This window comes from Pipistrellus hanaki, assembly GCF_964339955.1.
Source record: "Pipistrellus hanaki genome assembly, chromosome: 8".
Classification (NCBI taxonomy): domain Eukaryota; kingdom Metazoa; phylum Chordata; class Mammalia; order Chiroptera; family Vespertilionidae; genus Pipistrellus; species Pipistrellus hanaki.
In genome coordinates this window covers 15,511,234-15,531,903 of record NC_140510.1, presented here as the reverse complement: position 1 = coordinate 15,531,903, position 20,670 = coordinate 15,511,234, and the positions used below count along the sequence as shown (strand labels likewise).

Here is a 20,670-nt window from a genome sequence, read left to right as displayed (position 1 = left end):
TATGTAAGGATGATTGTAAAAGAAAAAAATTTAAGCAGAACCATTATTTCCGCCCCCACCCCCCCCAAAATATGCAGAAGTTCACTATGTAAAACATGAAAGTAGGGGTGAAAAATTAGCTAATGGGTGCTTGAGGGAGGTTTTTGAACCATGACAATCCTCCAAAACATGTTTGAAAATGCTGGGCTATTGTTTAATGGCATTTGACTTCACTTCAAGTCTTAATTCCTAAATGTGTATTGCAGTCCTCAAAGAACATTTCAGGTATCAGGTCTTGGTAGGGATTATACAGCTGAAAGGTTCAGTAAAGATGCATTTTTCTATGAGCAGGCTCATATTCTTTTAATGAGCTTTCTGTTAGCATGTAGAACTGAGACATAATTACTTTTAAGCAAAGACTATGGGTAGCCCATCTCTTCTTAAACTAGAAACAAGAGGCCTTCAGAATCCCCAAAATGTAGTTCTCCGGTTGGGTCTGCAGAATTCTGGAATCTTCAGGATGGTGAGGAAATAAGATTGGAGACGTCTTGTTTTCTATGGTTGGTTCCTGAAATCTTGTCTTGAATCCATCACATATTCTACAGTGGGCATCCTGCTCTCTTCCAATTTCCTCAGCAATTGTAAAGCAAAATTGTTAAGAGTATGGACTTTGGAACCAGATTCCCAGGGTTTGGTTTGAATCCCAGTTGTACTACTTTCTAGTTTTAAAACCTTGGGCAAGTTAATTAGGCTCTCTGTGCCTCTGTTTCTTCAAATGCAAAAATGGGGCTGATAGAAACTTACTTACAGGGAAATAATGAGGATGCGGTGACTTAATATTTGTACAGCTGTGCCTGGCATAGGGGCTCTTCTGTCCACCTACTTCAAGATGCCTGCCATTCCTTAACTCATTTTTTCCTATTCATCTGACACAATGATCAATTAAACAACTATGAATGGAAAACTTCAGCCAGGTAGGTAGGTCAAGCAAATGGTATCACACACGGCAGAAGAGAGGGCAGCTTAAGGCAGTGTTTTTCAACCTTTTTTGGGGCAAAGGCACACTTGTTTCATGAAAAAAATCACGAGGCACACCACCATTAGAAAATGTTAAAAAATTTAACTCTGTGCCTATATTGGCTATATATAAAGTAATTCTCTTGAATAGGAATCAAATAAACACAAAGAAAGTATTTTATAATTACTTTATTATGAAATATTAAGTAAACAAAATAGTGAAAAATTATAAAATTCTTGTCTTGTCTGCACCTACGGCACACCAGGCAACATCTCGCGGCACACTAGTGTGCCGCGGAACAGCGGTTGAAAAACGCTGGCTTAAGGAACCTCAGCCACTCCCCTTGGGCAAACGGCCAGGAATCACTCCTTTTTCCCCAAAGGTTCTCATACTATTTTTCATTTTTAAGATAGTTGCTGTGAACAGTGGGAAAACCTTCTCAAGGGCTGCTGAGGTTCTATCTGAGAGTTTAGGGAAACTCAGAGCTTTGTCTTCAGGATGACTTCACTGGATTGAACAATGGGGATGATTGGATATTACAAGTTCTTACTTCCCTAGAACCACCTACTTAAATGGTTAGTTTTACTTATGATTATAGTAAAAAGCGATCCTCATCTACCTATTTGTCACTGAAAAGACTTTGTGAATAACTTCAAGAGCTATGTAAAAAATTAATTTCTGGTGATGCATATTTCCTAAGCCCATGCTGAGTAAAACAAGCAGTATTTTTTTGTACTTTCACAGAGATCTTTATACTTCAGGCAACAGTGCTTACATCCAGCATTAGTTGGGTGTAATGGATGATATTCCTAAGTGCCATTAAGCCCCACAATTTTAATTCACAAATCTATTTTATTTTCTAAGTTAATTTCCTCCCGGCAGAGTGTTACCGCTTGTTTTCTAAAATGCTTTGCTCAATCTTTTTTTGTTGTTGTTTCTTTCTTTCTTTTTTTTTTTTTTTACATCAAGCAACCTACATGGCTACCTTTTCGCTTTGCTCCATCTTAAGTGTATTCTCTCCGAGCTCCCAAATATCTTACTGTTGTCTATTTGAACAACTAGTTAAAAGAGATCTTCATTAAATATACGCAATATATGTATATACACATACACATATAATCACACACATATATATGTCTCATCCAATTTCTATATGAATTTCATATTACTTTTATTTTTTAAAAATTAACTGTATGTGCTTTCTGTATAATCATTTGCATAAGTTAGCAATTATTGTGTGAAAATAGAATGTTCATTCTGGCAGACCACATTCAGGTCCAGCCACAGAGACCCACACAGATTTATGCACTTGAACAAAGGGTTACTCTGGAAGATTGCAGGGACATTAAATAGAATTCTTCAAAATTCCTTGGGCAAATTATGATGTTATACAGCGAGATTTTAGACAACCAAAAATATACTTGTCATTGGTGTGTTTTTGAAACAACCATGTATGTGTGCTCTGACCTCTTGGGCCTCTGTTGTGGCAGGAGGCACAGAGGAATGGTCTTCTGAGCGATAGGGAGCAGCCCACCTTAATTCCTGTTCCCCAAACAGGTCCCAAGAAGGTGAAAAAGCAGAGGAGATGCTGAGTTAACTTCTAATAATACCATATTCTTGATTAATATCAGGAAAATATTTTAAAACAACCCAAGTTGAGGGGCCTCTGTCTTTGAGAATTAAGTAAATTTATCCAAGCAAAGTATCCCCCACTGAGGAAAGTGTAGTGGCACCCCTGCTCCAGAATGTTCCTTCTCGTGGGCCTTCCTGGGGCTGAATTCCTACTTGCACTCTAAATCCTTCTTTCTTATTCCCAGCCTCATGTAAAACAAAGCCCTCTTTACTCATCCCCCCCCCCCCAAATGCAATCCCTCAAAGGACAGGTGATCCTGGAAGAATATTCGAAAGGCTAAGGGCTTTGAACTTTGTCTTTAGATGGCTCTGTTTTCTCTAAGTCCTTTGGGGCAGGACATTTCATGCTTGCCCTTCTCAGTCCCCAGCCTTTTACCCTAGAGCACGGCTAGCTCTTTCCCACTTGTTCTCTCTCTCAGCCAAGTTCCCCATCATTTACTGAGCAGAGATTTTTGGGTTCCTGTATTCTACTCATGGTGTCATTCCATTCCACTCACAGAGCTCACCAAAGTATTTGCTAAAGAAGACATTTACTTCCCAAAAAAGAACTCTAGGGCCAGCAGTCAAAATAATATTAATAAAACACACATGCACACATATTTTTTTTTTCTCTTCGTAGCGGTTGTTTTCTCTACTCAGTGTCTTGGTTTCAGTAATTTTCAGTTGTTCGTAAAGAAGAGAAGGCCACTTACTCTCACCTCCCAGCAATGACTTCCCCAGGGACTAAATTATATTAGTTTAGGATCCTGATATCTGGTGGAGAAACCATTTGATGTGTTTATATTTCTGCCATAAGGGACCCAATGGGTGATACGGATGCCACTTGAACTCATTTTCTATAATTTTTTAAGCATTAGGTTCTTTTTATTTATTTATTTATTTAGAGTGTCAGTCTGCTATTTCAGAGACTTTATTTACTCATAATAAAGCTCATCATTTTTAACATGCTGCAGGTCCCATCTATCAAAGACCCCTTCACCTTTGACCTCATCCCACAAGGGTCTTTCAGATTTGACCTCCACAATGGAATGACTTAACCTTGTGTCTTCTCAGCTCTCTATTCCTGAGCTTGGGCTTCAGGCCAGAATGCTCACAGCATGTCCCTTGAAATACAGAATTTGCTTGTCTCCATGTCCCTTTCCTGAATCTCTCTCAGACCTTTCTCCCTACTCATTGACCAGCTTTATACCTGAGTAGAAATCAAGATGAAATTCTCTTACCTCACTCTCAACTCCCATGGCATCTCTGGTTCCTAGACTCTTGCCAAGGGGGAGAAGAGGCCTGAGACCACCTGGGACTTCTCAGCCTCCAGGTAGATGCTGATGTTTTGGATACAGCCTCAGGTGAGAAGAACTTGGCTTCTTATAGGGAGACACCTATTTTGTGCAGAAAAATATGGTCGTTAGATGTCCTAAAGTAAATAAGAGCATTTTCTACTCAATTTCACCTTCCCATGAAAGTATAACAATTAAAATGCTAAGTGTAAGCATTTCTGTTAATCAGTAATTACTGTTTAGAATGAGGTATCTTAAAATAGTAATTCTCAAACCTGGCTGCACATCACAATGACATGATGAGTTTGTAGTTGATAGATATTTATTTAATACCTTCTATGGGATAAACACTGTTAGGCATTAGTATTAGAACTCCAACCCCAGTGTACAGAGTCAACATACATATTTAATAAAATAATAAATAATAAAACAAGGAAAATAGATAATTAATTGCCTCTGAATATGAAAAATTAGCTGATATAGTAATAGGAGAGTGGGGATGGAAACAAGAGAGATATTTACCTCCAATGGACCTCTGATAGTGGGCCAGTTGAGTACAATCTACACTTATAAAAAGAGAAACATGCAAATTGACCATCCCTCCACTACTCCCACCAGTCAGTCAGAGTGAGTATGCATATTAACCCAACAAAGATGGTGGTGAATTTGCATATGCATGCACAGAGCAAAGACTGAAGACAGTGTAGAAGGAAGCCAAGTGATGCAGAAGGGAGTGAAGCTGCAGAGAAGCTAGCGAGGTGGCAGAGACAGGAGGGAAGCAAGCCCCAGAAAGTTTGAGTAACTTGCTCAAGGTTACATAGTAAATAAGAGAATCAGGATCTGAACTCCAGTTGTATGGTTAAGCTATGCATTGCTGGTAAGAAATGGTCAAGTAAGAATACATTTTAGAAGTGAGACCTGGAATTATTGATGGATTGGATGTGGAATATAATAAAAAGTGAGAAATCAGGGGTGACTTCTAATTTTTGTCTTAGCAATAATGTGGGGTTGTACCAAATTTCTGAGGGAGGCTAGGCTTCGAAGAGAGGTGTCTTGCAGAAAGGAATTCTATATAGTAAAAGGCTAATATGCAAATTGTCCCTTCAACTGGGAGTTTGACCTGAAGTTTGACTAGGGATTGGGGCCAACTGTCCTACCTCCCACATCTCCTCCTCACAGCCAACCAGACCCAATTTGCCCAGATCAGGGTGGGCAGGCCAGACCCCACCCATGCACAAATTTATGCACCAGGCCTCTAGTGTATAATAATCAGGGTGGCTTTTGATGCATTTTGAAATACCTATTAAACATTCAATACGCAGTTTGATATCCAAGGCCAAGGTCAAGGTTAGAGACATGGATTTGAGAGTCATCAGCATATAGATGACAACCTATGTTGTGGGACTTAATAAGGCCACATCAGAAATAAGTGTCAATGTGGACCTTAAGAGGGCAGAGCACAGACCCCCTGGTTGGCCATGAAGAAGAAGAGCCAGCCAATGAGACTGGGGAAAATTAGTTCCTATGGTGGCAGGAAAATCAGAAAGGTGGAGGTGTCAGAGAAGCGTGCAGAAGAAAGTGTTTCAAAGGCAGCCTTGAGGAATGCTGCTAAGAGAATAAGAACGATGAAGCACAGAATTCCTCATTGGTTCAGAAAGAATGGATCAGCTGAAAGCTTGAGAACAATCATTTTTTGCTTGGAGTGGGTAGGAAGGTTGGAGACAGCATGTACAGGCAGCAAGTTGAAGAGTTTTCCTATGGTTGAACTGATATGTGGAGAGTCATGCAGTTACTGGCAGCCCAAGGCCCCCAGAAAAGTGTTACCAGACAGCCCCCTGAATCCGAAGACTTCCACCATCTCAGTTCTTGTCCTGCTTGTATAACGGAGTGACGCCAGATTATTGCATTGTGATAAAGGCAATTTGTTTAAAATTAAAGCATGCACATTTATTAAAGAAGGAAGACAAATCTATACATTTGGCTTATGAATTGCAGATGGCCTCTCCGCTAATCTGAAAAGTGAGTTGGGTGGAGATTTAAGGTGTTATATACCCTCCTGTCTGTAGGTTGCAAAAGTCCTCCCTTGAATATCTTGGTAATAGTTGAATTCCCAAGGTCCCTTCCAAGAATTCATGAGAAGCACCTGGCAATTTTATTTTGCCAAGCCTCGAGACTTCTGGCTTCTCTGGTAGGGAGTAAAAACAATAAGGAAAACTGCCCTTTTTTTCCCTTCACCCTCCACCCCTACTTTCCTGCATTCTCTCCTTAGAGAGGATTTTAACCATTTGCTCTCACATGTCCTTGCCTGGGGAAGATAGTGGCTTGTTGGTTACAAGCTGGCCTAAAGTTGCCCACACTGTTTGGCCTTGTTTTAACTTCCCTGCCTCAGTTTCCCTATTCCTCCTGCGCTGGAATTTTTCCAGCTTTTCACCCTCCGGAATAATACCTGAAGAAAGACATAACACATGAGAAGCTCTTTTACAAAGACAGGTGACATTAGGGCATGCTAGTGTACTAATGTGAGTGGTCCGTGCAAAGGGAGAAATCCAATATGCAAGAGAAAGACATATAAATGTACCAGTGAAATATGCGAGCAGACAAGAGGGATGAAACAGAACTTCTAGAAATTGAAATGCCTGGAGACAGCCTGGGAAATTCCAAGTCTGTAGGTCCAAGATGAAGGACCAAACGTGTTTTCATTAAAAAAAAAAAAAAAAAAAAAAAATGCAGGTGATTCTGGTGCACAACCCGGATTGAGGGCCAGGAGACGGCACACAGAGGGATATTCATCGCTTCTCCAACACCCTCGGTCTAGCTCAGCTCAGTTTAATCTCAGCTTTCTCTGCCCCTAGTCTTCAGTAGAACTTTTCCTGAACTTCAAACGTAGATGCAGACGCCCTTCCCACACATGCCCATGCCAGAGATCTTCTGTGCTTGAGAAAAGCTTGTAGTCAGCAGTGCTCTGAGCACCTTCCCCTGCCTCTGATGGCTCCTGACATGCTGAGGGATGATACATGCCCAGGTTTGGCTTAGGCTGCTGGCAGATGAGAGAAGCGGTCTAACTTCTTAGCATTCCTGACTGACTTGGTTTGTTCTTCCTCTCGCCTTTATCCTCCCCAATTCTGAGGAAATGTAAAAATTAAATAAATAAAAACTTAAAGTTCTAAATCAGCAGGTGGTAGTCTGAATAGAAATCCTTAATGGTTTCCTTCTATTCCTTAGAGTCTATGACAGCTTGCTGACAGGTAATTTCAGACATGCCTGTCTTGAGGTATCAGGTGTACGTCTTCCTCCTGATCCCCCTGATTAGTTTGTATCCAACTGTGGGTCACCTGGCAACAGCCACTGCATTAGGATTAGAGACAAAACTCCTCTTTTTTGTTGTTAAAAATCCCTTCCTATGTCAGTATGTAACTCTATACTAGCAATTTTATGATTAGAAAAGTGGTAAATAGTCACCTTGTAGAACATTAGGAAAATATAAGGAAATTGGTAAATTGTAATTAACACCAAGCAAAACTGCACGCTGTTGACATTTTAGTATTTATATGACCAGTCATTTTTATCCTCTGTTGTAATTAATTAAACCAGGAAAGCACAAAATACCACTTTATACAGTTTAGTAGCTTGCTCTTTAATTTAACATATAAAAGTGATTCCCCCATGTTCCTCAGTGCTCCTTAAAATAGGATTTAGTGGCTGTGTAGAAAGGTATCAAATGGATACTGCGTACCATTTATTTAACCCCTTTGTGTTGGCTACTAAGGTTGGTGACTCTTTTTCATCATTGTATTGCTGATAAGCATCTGTGTCCATAAGCCCTTATACACAAATATTTGTTTATTTATTTTTAAATATATTTTTATTGATTTCAGAGAGAAAGGGAGAGGGAGAGAGAGATAGAAACATCAATGATGAGAGAGAATCATTGATCAGCTGCCTCCTGGATGCCCCCTACTGGGGATGGAGCCTGCAACCTGGGCATGTGCCCTTGACTGGAATCAAACCTGGGACCTTTCAGTCCACAGGCCAGGCTGAAGCTCTATCCACAGAGCGAAACCAGCCTGGAGCTATACACAAATATTTAAATAAGATATTGAAAACATGATCTTTTATTAAGTTATGCAGGTAGGCAGTTTGTTTTCTTCTTACCCAGTTAAGAACCAATGGCTCTCCAAAGCTAAGAATGTCAGGAATGCCTCTGCTCGGGCAGCACAGTTAGGGGAAAAGCACCCAAATCACCCTCTATGGAGGTGCCATTCCTGCTCAATACAGGAGACAGTCATAGGACAGGGAGGGGCGACATGGGCTGCAGAAACTATGCATTTCAAAGATCTAAGACCTGGAGAAAACTTTACAATGCAGGCAGTCTTGCTACTTTGTCAAGGTACTGTGATTGCTCTTTCTATGGCAAGTCAAGGATGTCCTGTTCAGATTGACCGTAACATAACAAAGAGTGGTCTTATAACTAGAAATACTAATATAACAATGGATGAAGTCATGGATTAATGCAATGGTTCGGACCAAGTCAGGGGGCCTTTTCTGTCTTGCAGCTTTGCTCTCCTCTATGTTGGTGTCATTCTTAGGCAGGCTCTCTCTATGCGTTGGCAAAGTTGCCAACCAGGAGCTTCTAATTCTGTACCCACTGATCAGCAGGTAAAGGTTGTATCTATTTCCTTGTGGTTCCATCCAAAGTACCAGACTGCAGAGAGGATGTCAGGCACAAGCTTGCATCTTGGCCACTGGAGGCTGGAGCATCACCTTTGACAGTCCCATCAGTTCCATGATTTACCATCGTTACTGGATTCTAGTTATTTAAATGTCATATAACATCTAAGTAGCATCCATTCACAAAGATAGGATGCTACTTAAATGTTATCTTCTTTTTCTTCTGTGCTGTCTTCTTTTTCCCTTCCCTCCCCTCCCCTCTCCTCTTCTCTCCTCTTTTCTTCTTCCTCTCCTCTCCTCTCTTTCTTCTCTTCTCTTCTCTCCTCCCTCCTTCCCTCCTTTTTTCCCTCCCTCCCTCCCTCATGACCCCCACTCCTTCCCTTCTCCCTTCTTGGCCATCTCTAAGCCTGGCTCCTGCTGGGTCCTGGAGTTACAAAGATCCACAGAGGATTCCTCTGCCCTTGAGACACATTGTTGGAGGGAAGACAAACATATGCTAATTTACATCATAAAAATAATGCACATTAACATTTTTAAAAATTAAAATGTATGTGCAAGGGTCATGGAGTGCCAACTAGAGATATTTTTGGCGGAGACAAGGCAATAAGAATGTACCATTTGCAGCATCATGCAAATTTTCAGGGCACACAGTGAAAGGAAAGGCAGAAGGAGCAGAGCAGCCAAGCTTGCAGCAGCCTCATGGAGCCAGTGGCCGTGGCCAGCCGGGGCCTGGGGTACACATGCCAGAGCGAACCCGAAAGGCTTGGCCTGGCCTCTAAGTGCCTGAGCATGAGCTTCCCCATCTATCCAACACATGGGGAGAAAGAGCTAACAGCTCTTGTGGTTGAAACTCACAGAGTTTAATCTGTTTAGAGATGATCTTAACCGACACCCCCGGGGTTTCCACAGCACCCTGGAGCTGCGGCTCCAAGGGGCGCTTTTGCCCATCCTTACAACATGCTGGTAAATAACGTGGCCAGACAGACACACCATGGGGCGGTGCAGCAGACCTGAGCCATGCAGGGAATATGTCTGGAGTGAAAGCTCAGGTCCCCATCGACTTCAGAAGAAGCTCCTTTGTAGCATAAAAAAAAAATATGTATATTCCATAGATTGAAGTCCTGCCAGTCACCAACTGCCTTTGACCAGCCCTGGTTGGATTTCTGCCATTTCTTCACCATGGATGTGAGGGCGTGAACCTGCCTGCCGTTTAGGTGTCCCAACCATAACAGGCAGCTGAGGATCCCTCCTACCCCTGGTGTTGTTAGCAGCCACAGGCTGTTTGATAGCTGCCTTTTGGCCTTCCAGCCCCCCAAGGCTTGTTCAATGGAGAATGACCTTTTTGTCAGCTCTGAGCGACTGCTGAGGGGAGGGGAGAGCTCTGTGCTGTGTGAGGTTGGGGTAGGGAGTGTGAGGGCCTGGGTCCACTCTGCATGGGTGGGCCAGATGTACGTGGGAGCTTGTTAACTGTAGTTAGCTTTCTAATTCATGTGTTAGAAAAAGCCAATGTCAAGGCTTAATCTGCATAAATGTGTTACTTTGCCCTGCTCTGATTTGTGTGGGAACTTGTAAGAAAACCCCAGACCTTACAGAAGGCCAATGCATCAAGGTCTAATCTCCATAAACACTCCAGGAGCGATCAAAGAAGAAAAATTAGCTGTGGGCCATCATTAATTGTGCCTAAAGATAATTAGAACAAAGTGCTGTTAATTGTACGTGGGTTTAATGTTACGTAGCCACGGCCTCGCTTTTTTTTTTTTTCCATTGCGAGTATAAATTTTGATGTCAGAAAGTGAAAGCTGGCTGGCTTGATTAATCAAAAGACCTCCGTTTGCTTAGTTACAATCAATTAGGCATTTTAATTCTTACTCTACAAAGTATGATGAAGCCTAGTATGTCCTTAATATAAATTGGAAAACAAAAAACGTCAGGTCTTAGTGTTTTTTGCGTAGTGGGTGCCTGAGCGGTTCTAGATGAGACGTTTCTATGTACCGTACCCAGACGACAAGATATGGTTCAGAAAAGCACTGTGATCGATGAGCTGCTGACGAGCTGCCCCCGTTACAGGGCGGGCGGCAGCATTCTGTAAAGTCTAACAGCTCCCCAGGAGGAAATGTTCCCCAGCCTTGGGACAGGAAACAGCAGTGGCTCCAGGATGGGGTCAGGAACAAAGCCCTTGTTACACCTCCACTTGCTGAGTCACCCTCATCTTTGGGGAAAGGCTAAGAAGTATAAGAAGGTCACTCACTCTGAGTTCCGATGGCGGCCTTTGGAGGGCGATCTAACCCATTGGCATTCAGTTCATCCCCACCCTAGGGCCTCACTACATAGGGAGGGGAAATACACAGTTTTACTTTATAACCAAAGCCTTGTGACCGAGGTACCAGAGTGGATCAGGGGTTTTAAGATTTGGACGTGGGAGGGGAGATTATAAATATAAGCTATCCTGGGTATAAGAATCTCTGCAGTATTCATTTTGATAATTACTCCTATTTCAGAACTGTCTAAACTAGACTCTAAAGGATACCTATGTTTTTCTTGTGAATTTAACTTTCTGCATGCCATGTCCATGGTGTGCTGAATCACACACTGTCCCCAGTTTCCTGGCTAGGTACAGGCCACCGAGGCAGGCTCAGCCTCTCCTCCGGACCTCAGCGTCCCGCGTCCCACGTCCTCAGCGGATGCAGGGGAAGGGGGAATCTTCTCCATGTAGGCTTCCACCTGCGTTCAGAAAGACACAGCTTGAAACAGGTGCCTATTGTTTGTTTTGAAAGAACAGCATTTCAACATAGCAAAGAAGAAAGAAAAAAAAGAAGCACTTTTAAAATTACAACAAGGAGCATTATCTGTACAGAAATCTCGGATGTTTTCCTCAAGGCAGAAGCTTTTCCTTCACTTCTTATTTATAGTCCCATCCCCAGGAGTTTTCTTGGAAACATGAAAAATGCCTTTTCCCGTGACATCATTATTATTGTTGGCTTTGTATGTGCCCAGGGCCAAAATCAAATTGCTTTTGGTAATCCCATCAAATACCAGGAAGATCGTGAAGTCATTTAGAGGAACCTGCCTCCACACACGTGGTAATTTTCGGACGTGGCTCTAGGTGAGTCCAGCTTAAGAAGAAAAGCAGCTACAGGCAAACCAGGCAAACGACAGGCAAATGGCTGTAAGTCCTCATAAAAGGGGTTCCTCAGAAACCCGGGTACCCAGAACGCTCCCGGCAGGCTAGCTCTGTGAGAGAGACAAATAAGAAAACAAACAGGTTTCCTGCCGGGAAGCAGTGTGTGGGTGCTGGCCGCGGTGAATGTAAATCCTTGAGCACAGACCCCGGTTATGGCCTGGCCCAATCTCAGTGTCCAGACCCGACCCCAGGGCCTCGTCAGGAAACATGGAAGCCGTGCTCACGATCAAGCAGTTATTACAATAGATTAATAAGTACATATTGAATAGCACTGATGCTGTAACATAGGGGTGTCGAACTCAATCAGAGAAGGGGCCAAAATCTAAAATCCAGCCTAAATCGCGGGCCGAATGGTTTACTGAACAGTCATAAACTGACAATGTCATAAACTGACAGCGGAGTGCAGTGATGACAGCGCGGTGCGAGCCACATTGCAAGGCCTGGCGGGCTGGATTTGGCCCGCGGGCCTTGTGTTTGACACATGTGCTGTAACACATACAGCTTTGACATTTGGTGTGTTGTTTGGTAGATTCACTGGTAATACATTTTAGGGGGAAAATATAAAAATATTTATCTAATAAGCTTATGTGGTTCTTAAACGAGCTGAGCTCCCAACTCTAAAAAAGGACTTTTTCAAAAGCATTTTTTTAGTAAGGTATATTCTAGGAGTAAATGTACAGTGAACAGATTAAAGTTTGGTTTAAAAATTAAAATGTTTTATCCCATATTCATCTATTATAAAATGACAATTGTGGAAGAGCTGGAAGGGAGTTCTTTCTTCTTTCTTTCCTGTCATCCTTACATTCTCCTACATTAGTGGTCAGCAAACTGCGGCTCGAGAGCCACATGCGGCTCTTTGGCCCCTTGAGTGTGGCTCTTGAGTGTGGCTCTTCCACAAAATACTGCGTGTGGGCGCGCACATACAGTGCGATTGAAACTTCATGGCCCAAGCGGAGAAGTCGGTTTTCGGCTCTCAAAAGAAATTTCAATTGTTGTACTGTTGATATTTGGCTCTGTTGACTAATGAGTTTGCCGACCACTGTCCTACACTCAGTTACAGACATATGCACACACACACAGGCTGCCGGGGATCCCAGAGGGGACTTTTAGTGAGTCACACGGATGATGTGGCTTCCAGACTCGTGTCCTGTTTGCTTCATCGCCGAGCCTCATCCTTCAGTTGCTTACCAGCGTCTTGGCCTCTTCCATCACTGTGGGGGTGGGAGAGGCCGGAGCGGGGTGTCTCTTGTTCCTCTCCTCCTCATGTCTCTCTCTCCTGTTTCCCCAGATTCTTGTCGTCTTTAAGTTGGGATACTAGGCCTTTTCAGTCCCTCGGTATCTTCCTTTCCTCCCACGTAATGAATTACTTACAATGAATCTGCTGTTCACTTCATATGAATCTGAGTGTTTGAGGCTCTGGCCTTGAGTATTTGTGCCTGGGAAGTACTCTCCACTTGCCAGGGTGCTGGTGTGGGAGAGAGGGGAGAGAAATGTTGTCCAGGGTCTGCAGTCATTTCACACACTCCCAGAGGACAGGTGGCTACCCTTGGTCTGTGATGCTGCCTTCGGTCTCCGACTTGGTCTCCTCTCATATAGCCTCTTGGCCTCTTGTCCCACGAGCGCATCATCATCTGTTCCCCCCGCCCCCACCTAAACTCAAATTAGGTCCCCACTCTGAAACTCCGAATGGCCACTTGATGGTTTCTCCAGCTGCAGGTCAGTGAGCGGGCAGGGCTGCCAGGTCTCTGCCCACCTGCCCTGTGCAGGCAGCAGCCCCAATGCCTCTCTCCACAGCTCCTGGAGCACCTGGATGTATCCTGTTGCAATGAGCTGCAAACCTGCATACAACAAGTCACTCCTCAAACCAGACCTCCATGCAAGGGCCCACTCTAGCCTGGACGTCTCACTTGCATTGCTGCTTCAGGAAAAGTGCAGAGAAAGTGCCCATAGAATATAGTAAATGAAGAGGTGACATAAAGATAATGAAGTTCTTATTACAATCTCCTGTCAGCTGGCAGACACTTGTCACCGCTCTCTCCCCTTCGTGTTCATTCAGGAGGCACCTGTAAGGGTACCAGGGACCTGGAGAAAGACGCTGGATGCCCCCATGTGTCTCAGGGCTGACCTCAGAGTTGGTAGCAGGCTTGTGTATCTCTACCTGGGGCTAATTTCATGGAGGAAAGTATATAGGAATCATTTTCCCTGAGGAATGAGAAGTGATTCTCCTCAAAAGACACACACTCAGTTGAGACCAGTGAAGGAATGCACTCTGGACATCCCCAAAATTAGATTTCCTCATGTTCTTCATCCGGGACTTTCCTTCCACAGAAACCAAGGGCCCTGACATCCCTCCCTAAGGGGAGCTCCTGGGAAGCCAGGTCCAGGTTACAATTTCTAAATTCCTATTGGGCAGAGCTCACTGTGGAAGTGGAGCCTCTGCTTAAATCTCCCAGGCAGTGGACTCTGCATATGAGCAGTTTAAAACAGGGACAGGGACCCTGCCTCAGTGATGGCAAAGCAAGACACAGCCGTCAGAGGACTAGTCTCCTTTCTGTGCTCAGCCACAGGGAGCGTGCACTATCTGCTGAGGTAGTCACTTTATTTTAAACCACACTCTGCTATTAATGCTGATAAGCCAGGGCGTGGCAAAGCCCAGGGCAGACTCACCCATTTTGCATCATTTCCAGTTTGCATTTATTCTACTATCAGTACATAAATTAGCATATCTTATTTTTAAATCAGCATTGCTATGCAATGTCATTTAATGAATTTTAAACAAAATAACTAATCCATAGTTTGTGTTCTTTTTTACTTTTTAAAAAAATTTAGAGAGAGAAGAATGGAGAGAGAGAGAGAGAGAGAGAGAGAGAGAGAGAGAGAGAGAAAATGAGAGAATGAGAGAGAGAATGAGAAATCAATTTGTTGTTCAACTTATTTATGCACTCATTGGTTGATTCTTGTATGGGTATATACTCTGACCAGGGATCAAATCCACACTGCCCTAACCAACTGAGCTATTCAGCCAGGGTCCTTTTTGCTTTTTAACACCCCAAATAAAAGCTTTTCAAATACATCCCAATATAAACAACTTGAAAATTTATAATTCTTAGAGTTTTTCCCATTTGATTTATATGTTATAACATATTTAATTTGCTTTAATTTAAGGATCACCACATATATTTGAATTCATATTAAACATCAGAAACCATTCGGATCCTCTGGATTAGGGGTGTCGAACTCAATCAGAGAAGGGGCCAAAATCTAAAATCCAGCCTAAATCGCGGGCCGAATGGTTTACTGAACAGTCATAAACTGACAATGTCATAAACTGACAGCGGAGTGCAGTGATGACAGCGCGGTGCGGGCCACATTGCAAGGCCTGGCGGGCTGGATTTGGCCCGTGGGCCTTGTGTTTGACACATGTGCTCTGGATAGATGTAACCTGCCCCATGAGACTGAATTTTTATTGTATGTGTAGGAAACACCTGATAATTTATTTCAGCAATTTTGATCAAATGCTTTATAACTCTCACTTTTCAAAACTAAATCTTGTAACAATTAGGCCTCATATGTGAACTCCTAAACGTGAGGCAGCATTCATGTAGCGAGGCTGCCAGGTCACTTTTCATTTACTTGCGTACTTTCCAACACAGACGGATGCGAGAAGAGACCTTGTGGACAGGCGGGAAGCAGTGGCTGCTTAGGCGGCACCCGCAGAAAGCGGGATGGTTTTTCAGAGCAGTTGGCCTCGCAGGGTCATTTAAAGTCCAAAGTCCAAAGCCAAACGTGATGATTACATATTTCCACTGAATTAAACCCAGTGCTCACCTGAAGATGGCTCTAGAAGATCCTGGATCAGTTGCCTCCGGATGCCCTAGAATCTTGGCCGGCAAACTGCAGCTCGAAAGCCACATGCGGCTCTTTGGCCCCTTGAGTGTGGCTTTTCCACAAAGTACCAGGGCCTGGGCGAGTCTATTTTGAAGAAGTGGCATTAGAAGAAGTTTAAGTTTAAAAAATTTGGCTCTCAAAAGAAATTTCAATCGTTGTTGATATTTGGCTCTGGTGACTAATGAGTTTGCTGACCACTGACCTAGAAGGTCACCTGCCTTGACTGGAGAACAGCCTGTTTCTTAAAAAATAACTCGCTGAGGTTCTCCCCCAGCTCCTTCTGTGGAAGCAGACCTAGAAATCGATTGCCCAACCACCTGAGGGGCAATCACCTGGCCAGCCTCCCTTCCCTTCCTCTCGAATTATGACATCAGTAACTCCCCCCATTTCACTCATTGTCTCTATTTTAGCTTCCCTGACTCCAGTAGTCAAATTAAAATGCAAATCTCTTGGGACAACCAGCACATAAATATGAATTTCCTGCCAAAGGCAAGTGAGACTTGCCTGTACCTATTAGCCAGAGAAGTAAAGAGAGCTTAACGTTTTTTGGTTCTGGATTTTGAAATGTTGCTAATGCTGATGCAGCATGGTAGAAATGAGCACAGAGTTTGAAATCTTCAGTTCTGGGTTCAGATTCTGTTCCTGTCACTAATTTGGGGGAAGTTCAACACTCTGAGCCTCAGTTCACCATCTATAAAGTGGGAGAAATAAAACATGCAAATGGATTAGATGAGAAGGTAGTATTGTTTAATGCTACCTAGCATAGGATATGGCACAATAAACACTTCTTCCTTTTAAATATAAAACTTCGGGGTTATTCCCTTTAGATAAGACTGAGGCAATTCTTTTCACCCAGGTTATAGGAAAAAGGGAACTATTGTGGATGTTAAAACCCTGGGTGCTTGGCTCCCTTAATGTCTCATCGGGCATCCAGATGATGGGCTATTATAGTCTTCAATCCCCAAGTGCTTGGAGACCCTCCTGCTGTTCCTTAGGTGACTTTTTTGCTGCCACTGATGCCCAGTTCCCTTGCCCTACTTGTTCAACTGTTGGCAGCACTCCTGATGGTGCTTCTGATCATCCCCCCCCTTCTCCTTCCCTGTCCCCACAGAAACAAATCACACCCAGGGTTCCAGGCTTTGAGTGGGAGTGTGGGAAGGCTTGTCATTTAGCCCCTTTCCTGGGGCTCTGATCTTTATGGGATGTGGGTGTGGGTGTGGGTGTGGGTGTGGGTATGGGTATGGGTGTGTGTATGGAGAGAACAACATCCAAGTGTTCTCTTCTCTCTATATGCATATTGATATCCAGTTAGAGGAGATATTTTATGTAGCTTATAATGAAGTTTCTGTCATCAGACAGTCTCAGTTGTTAAAATCCGAAACATTTTCATTTCATCAGTGGTTATGTCTTAAGGGTAGATGGGGGCAGTGGGATGGTTTATCACTCATTGGAGCAAGTCTAGAGAAAGCCGATAGGATACTGAGCTGTGGCATTATAAAACTCCACTCAGACCCTTTCCTAGCCTCGTATTTTTCCAGTTTTATTGAGATAGAATTGAGGTACAGCTCTGTATAAGTCCAAGGTGTACAGCATAACAATTGGGCTTACATGTATCTTGAAATGATTACCACAACAAGTTTAGTTAATTTCCATCATATCATAGAGATATAAAAAATAAAAAAGTATATTTTTCTGATGAGAACTCTTAGAATCTATGCTTTTAACTTTAACATATAAGTACAGCGGTGTTAACTATAGTCATCATGTTGTACGTTACATCCCAGTATTTATGTATTTGTCTTTTCACTGGAAGTTTAACTTTTGACCACCTTGATCCGATTCCACTTACCAATTTTAACCTCATATCCGATCTCTTTTCCTCTGAGTTTGTTTTTGTTCTGTTTTGGATTATACATAAAAAAAGATAATACTGTATTTGTCTTTCACTGACTTATTTCACTTAATATGCAGCCCTCAAGGTCCACTCATGTGGTAGCAAATATAATTTCCTCTTTTTTCATGGCTAATTAATACTACCCTTTTCTATTGTTGAATTACTGATATTCTTACTTGAATTAAATGGATTGATATTATCAAATTATTACAAAGTAACAAGGCATTGTACCTGGAGATCAGCAGATCCTTTTAATTACACACTCCTCTTAATGATGAATTGGATTAACCAGGTTTTGCTGAACTGTTGCCTTGTTCTTCCTCAGAGGTACCCATCCTCTTGGTAGACAGAAGCCACTTTGTTCTTTTAGGCAGAGGTAGAAAGGCTCCTAGGAATTGTGTGCTCGATTGCTTTGGCCTGGTGAGCTTTGCTAATGCAGCTGGGCAGCATTTAGGAATGACTTTTGCTTGATGTAATGCCCGACTGGTCATGTCATCTACTAGAAATTAATAAATTATTTTATTTAAGCATTTGTCCAGATTACTTTAAACTCGGTTATTTTCCATCCACCTTCAAAATATTTTGTTATCTTTATGTCCAGAATTTTCAGATATAAATTGTGCCTAAATTTCAGAAAATTTGGGCTCATGTTTTTAATCATATTGATAGATACCAAATAGTTACCAACAATGACACCAAAATGCCAAACATTTTAAAAATGTGAGTGGTTTTTAAACTGTGGTCCCTGGACCAATGGCATCATCTCTGGTAGCCTTTTAGAAAGAAAAAGTCTCAGGCCCACCAATTCAGAGACTCTGGGGAGCATGGCCAGCAATTGCTATTTTTTATTATTATTATTATTATTATTATTATTATTATTCTTTATTGTTTAAAGTATCCTCCCCCCCCCCATTAACCTCTCCCTGCTCCTTTCCACCAAAACCCCACACACACATACAACACATGCCCTCACTCCTACTACTGACTGTGTCTATGGGTTATGCTTATATGTATGCATACAAGTCCTTTAGATGATCTCTCACCACCACCACCCCCCTTCTCTCTCTCTCTCTCTCTCTCTCTCTCTCTCTCTCTCTCTCTCTCTCTCTCTCTCACACACACACACACACACACACACACACACACACACACATCTGCCTTCCCCTTGAAGTTGGATGGTCTAATTGATGCTTCTCTATCTCTGGATCTATTTTAGTCCACCAGTTTATGTTGTTCATTATATTCCATAGATGAGTGAGATCATGTGATATTTATCAGCTTATTTCACTTAGCATAATGCTCTCCCGTTCCATCCATGCTGCTGCAAATGGTAAAGAGTTCCTTCTCTTTTACAGCAGCTTAGTATCCCACCGTGTAGATGCACCACAGTTTTTTTTAATCCACTCATCTGCTGATGGGCATTTAGGCTGTTTCCAAATCTTAGCTATTGTAAATTGTGTTATTATGAACATAGGGGTGCATATATCCTTTCTGATTAGTGTTTCTGATTTCTTAGGATTTATTTCTAGAAGTGGGGTTACAGGATTGAATGGGAGTTCCATTTTTAATTTTTTGAGGAACCTCCATACTGTTCTCCAGTGGCTGCACCAGTCTGCATTCCCACCAGCAATGAAGGAGGGTTCCTTTTTGTCCTCATACTCACTAGCACTTATTTGTTAAATTGTTAAGGATAGCCATTCTGACAGGTACCTCATTGAAATGGTACCTCATTGTCGTTTTGATTTGCATTTCTAGAATGATTAGTGACTTTGAGCATGATTTCATATGTCTCTTGGCTTTCTGGTCTGATCAATGCTTCTCTATCTCTGGATCTATTTTAGGGGTCTACTTAGGTCCTTTGTCCACTTTTTTATTGGATTGCTTACCTTCCGTTTGTTAAGATATATGAGTTCCCTATAAATTTTGGAGATTAAACCCTTATCAGAGATAACATTGGCAAATATGTTCTCCCATGCAGTGGCCTTTCTTATTTGTTTGTTCATGGCTTCTTTTACTCTGCAGAAGCTTTTTATTTTTGATGTAGTTCCATTAATTTATTTTCTCCTTAGTCTCTATTGTCCTAGGGGCTGTATCAGTTAAGATATTGCTACAACATATGTCTGCTATTTTGCTACCTATGGGTTCTTCTAAGTTTTTTATGGTTTCCTGTCCTATGTTTAAGTCCTCTTTCCATTTTGAGTTTATTTTTGTGAATAGTGTAAGTTGGTGATCTAGTTTCATTTGTTTGCATATATCTGTCCAATTTTCCCAACACCATTTATTGAAGAGGCTGTCTTGACTCCATTGTAGTACTAATTGAGCATAATGGCTTTGGTTGATTTCTGGATTCTCAGTTCTGTTCCATTGGTCTATATGTCTGTTCTTGTGCCAGTACTGAGCAGTTTAAAGAACAGTGGCTTTGTAATACAGCTTGATATCTGGCATTGTAAACCCTCCAACTTTGTTCTTCTTTCTCAAGATTGCTATGACTATTTGGGATCTTTTTTTATTCCATACGAATTTTTGGAGAGTTTGTTCTAGATTTGTAAAATATCCCGTTGGTATTTTAATGGCTATTGTGTTGAATCTATAGATTGCTTTGGGTAGTATGGACATTTTAATGACATTAATTTTACTAATCCATGAGCACGGTATATTCTCCCATTTGTTTATGTCTTCCTCTATCTCTTTTTGCAACATCCTGTAATTTTCTGAGTATAGGTCTTTTACCTCCTTAATTAGGTTTATTCCTAGGTATCTTAATTTTTTTTGTTGTTGCAATGGTAAAGGGATTGTGTTTTTAGTTTCTCTTTCTCTGAGTTCATTGTTGGCATATAAAAAAGCTATAGATTTCTGGGTGTTAATTTTATATCCTGCTATATTGCCAAATCAATTTTTTATATGACTAACCTACAACTAACATCATACTCAATGGTCAAAAACTAAAACAGTTGGAACCGGTTTGGCTCAGTGAATAGAGCGTCGACCTGTGGACTGAAAGGTCCCAGGTTCGATTCCAGTCAAGGGCATGTACCTTGGTTGTGGGCACATCCCCAATGGGGGATGTGCAGGAGGCAGCTGATCGATATTTCTCTCTCATCGATGTTTCTAACTCTCTATTCCCCTCCCTTCCTCT

At 42.2% G+C, this 20,670-nt stretch overlaps 1 protein-coding gene across 1 annotated transcript in view; it reads left to right on the top strand.

Annotated features, from left to right (window-relative positions):
- The window catches only part of NCKAP5 (NCK associated protein 5), a 946,230-nt gene that overhangs the window by 657,768 nt on the left and 267,792 nt on the right, over nt 1-20,670 (top strand). The gene's annotated exons all lie outside the window — the stretch shown is intronic.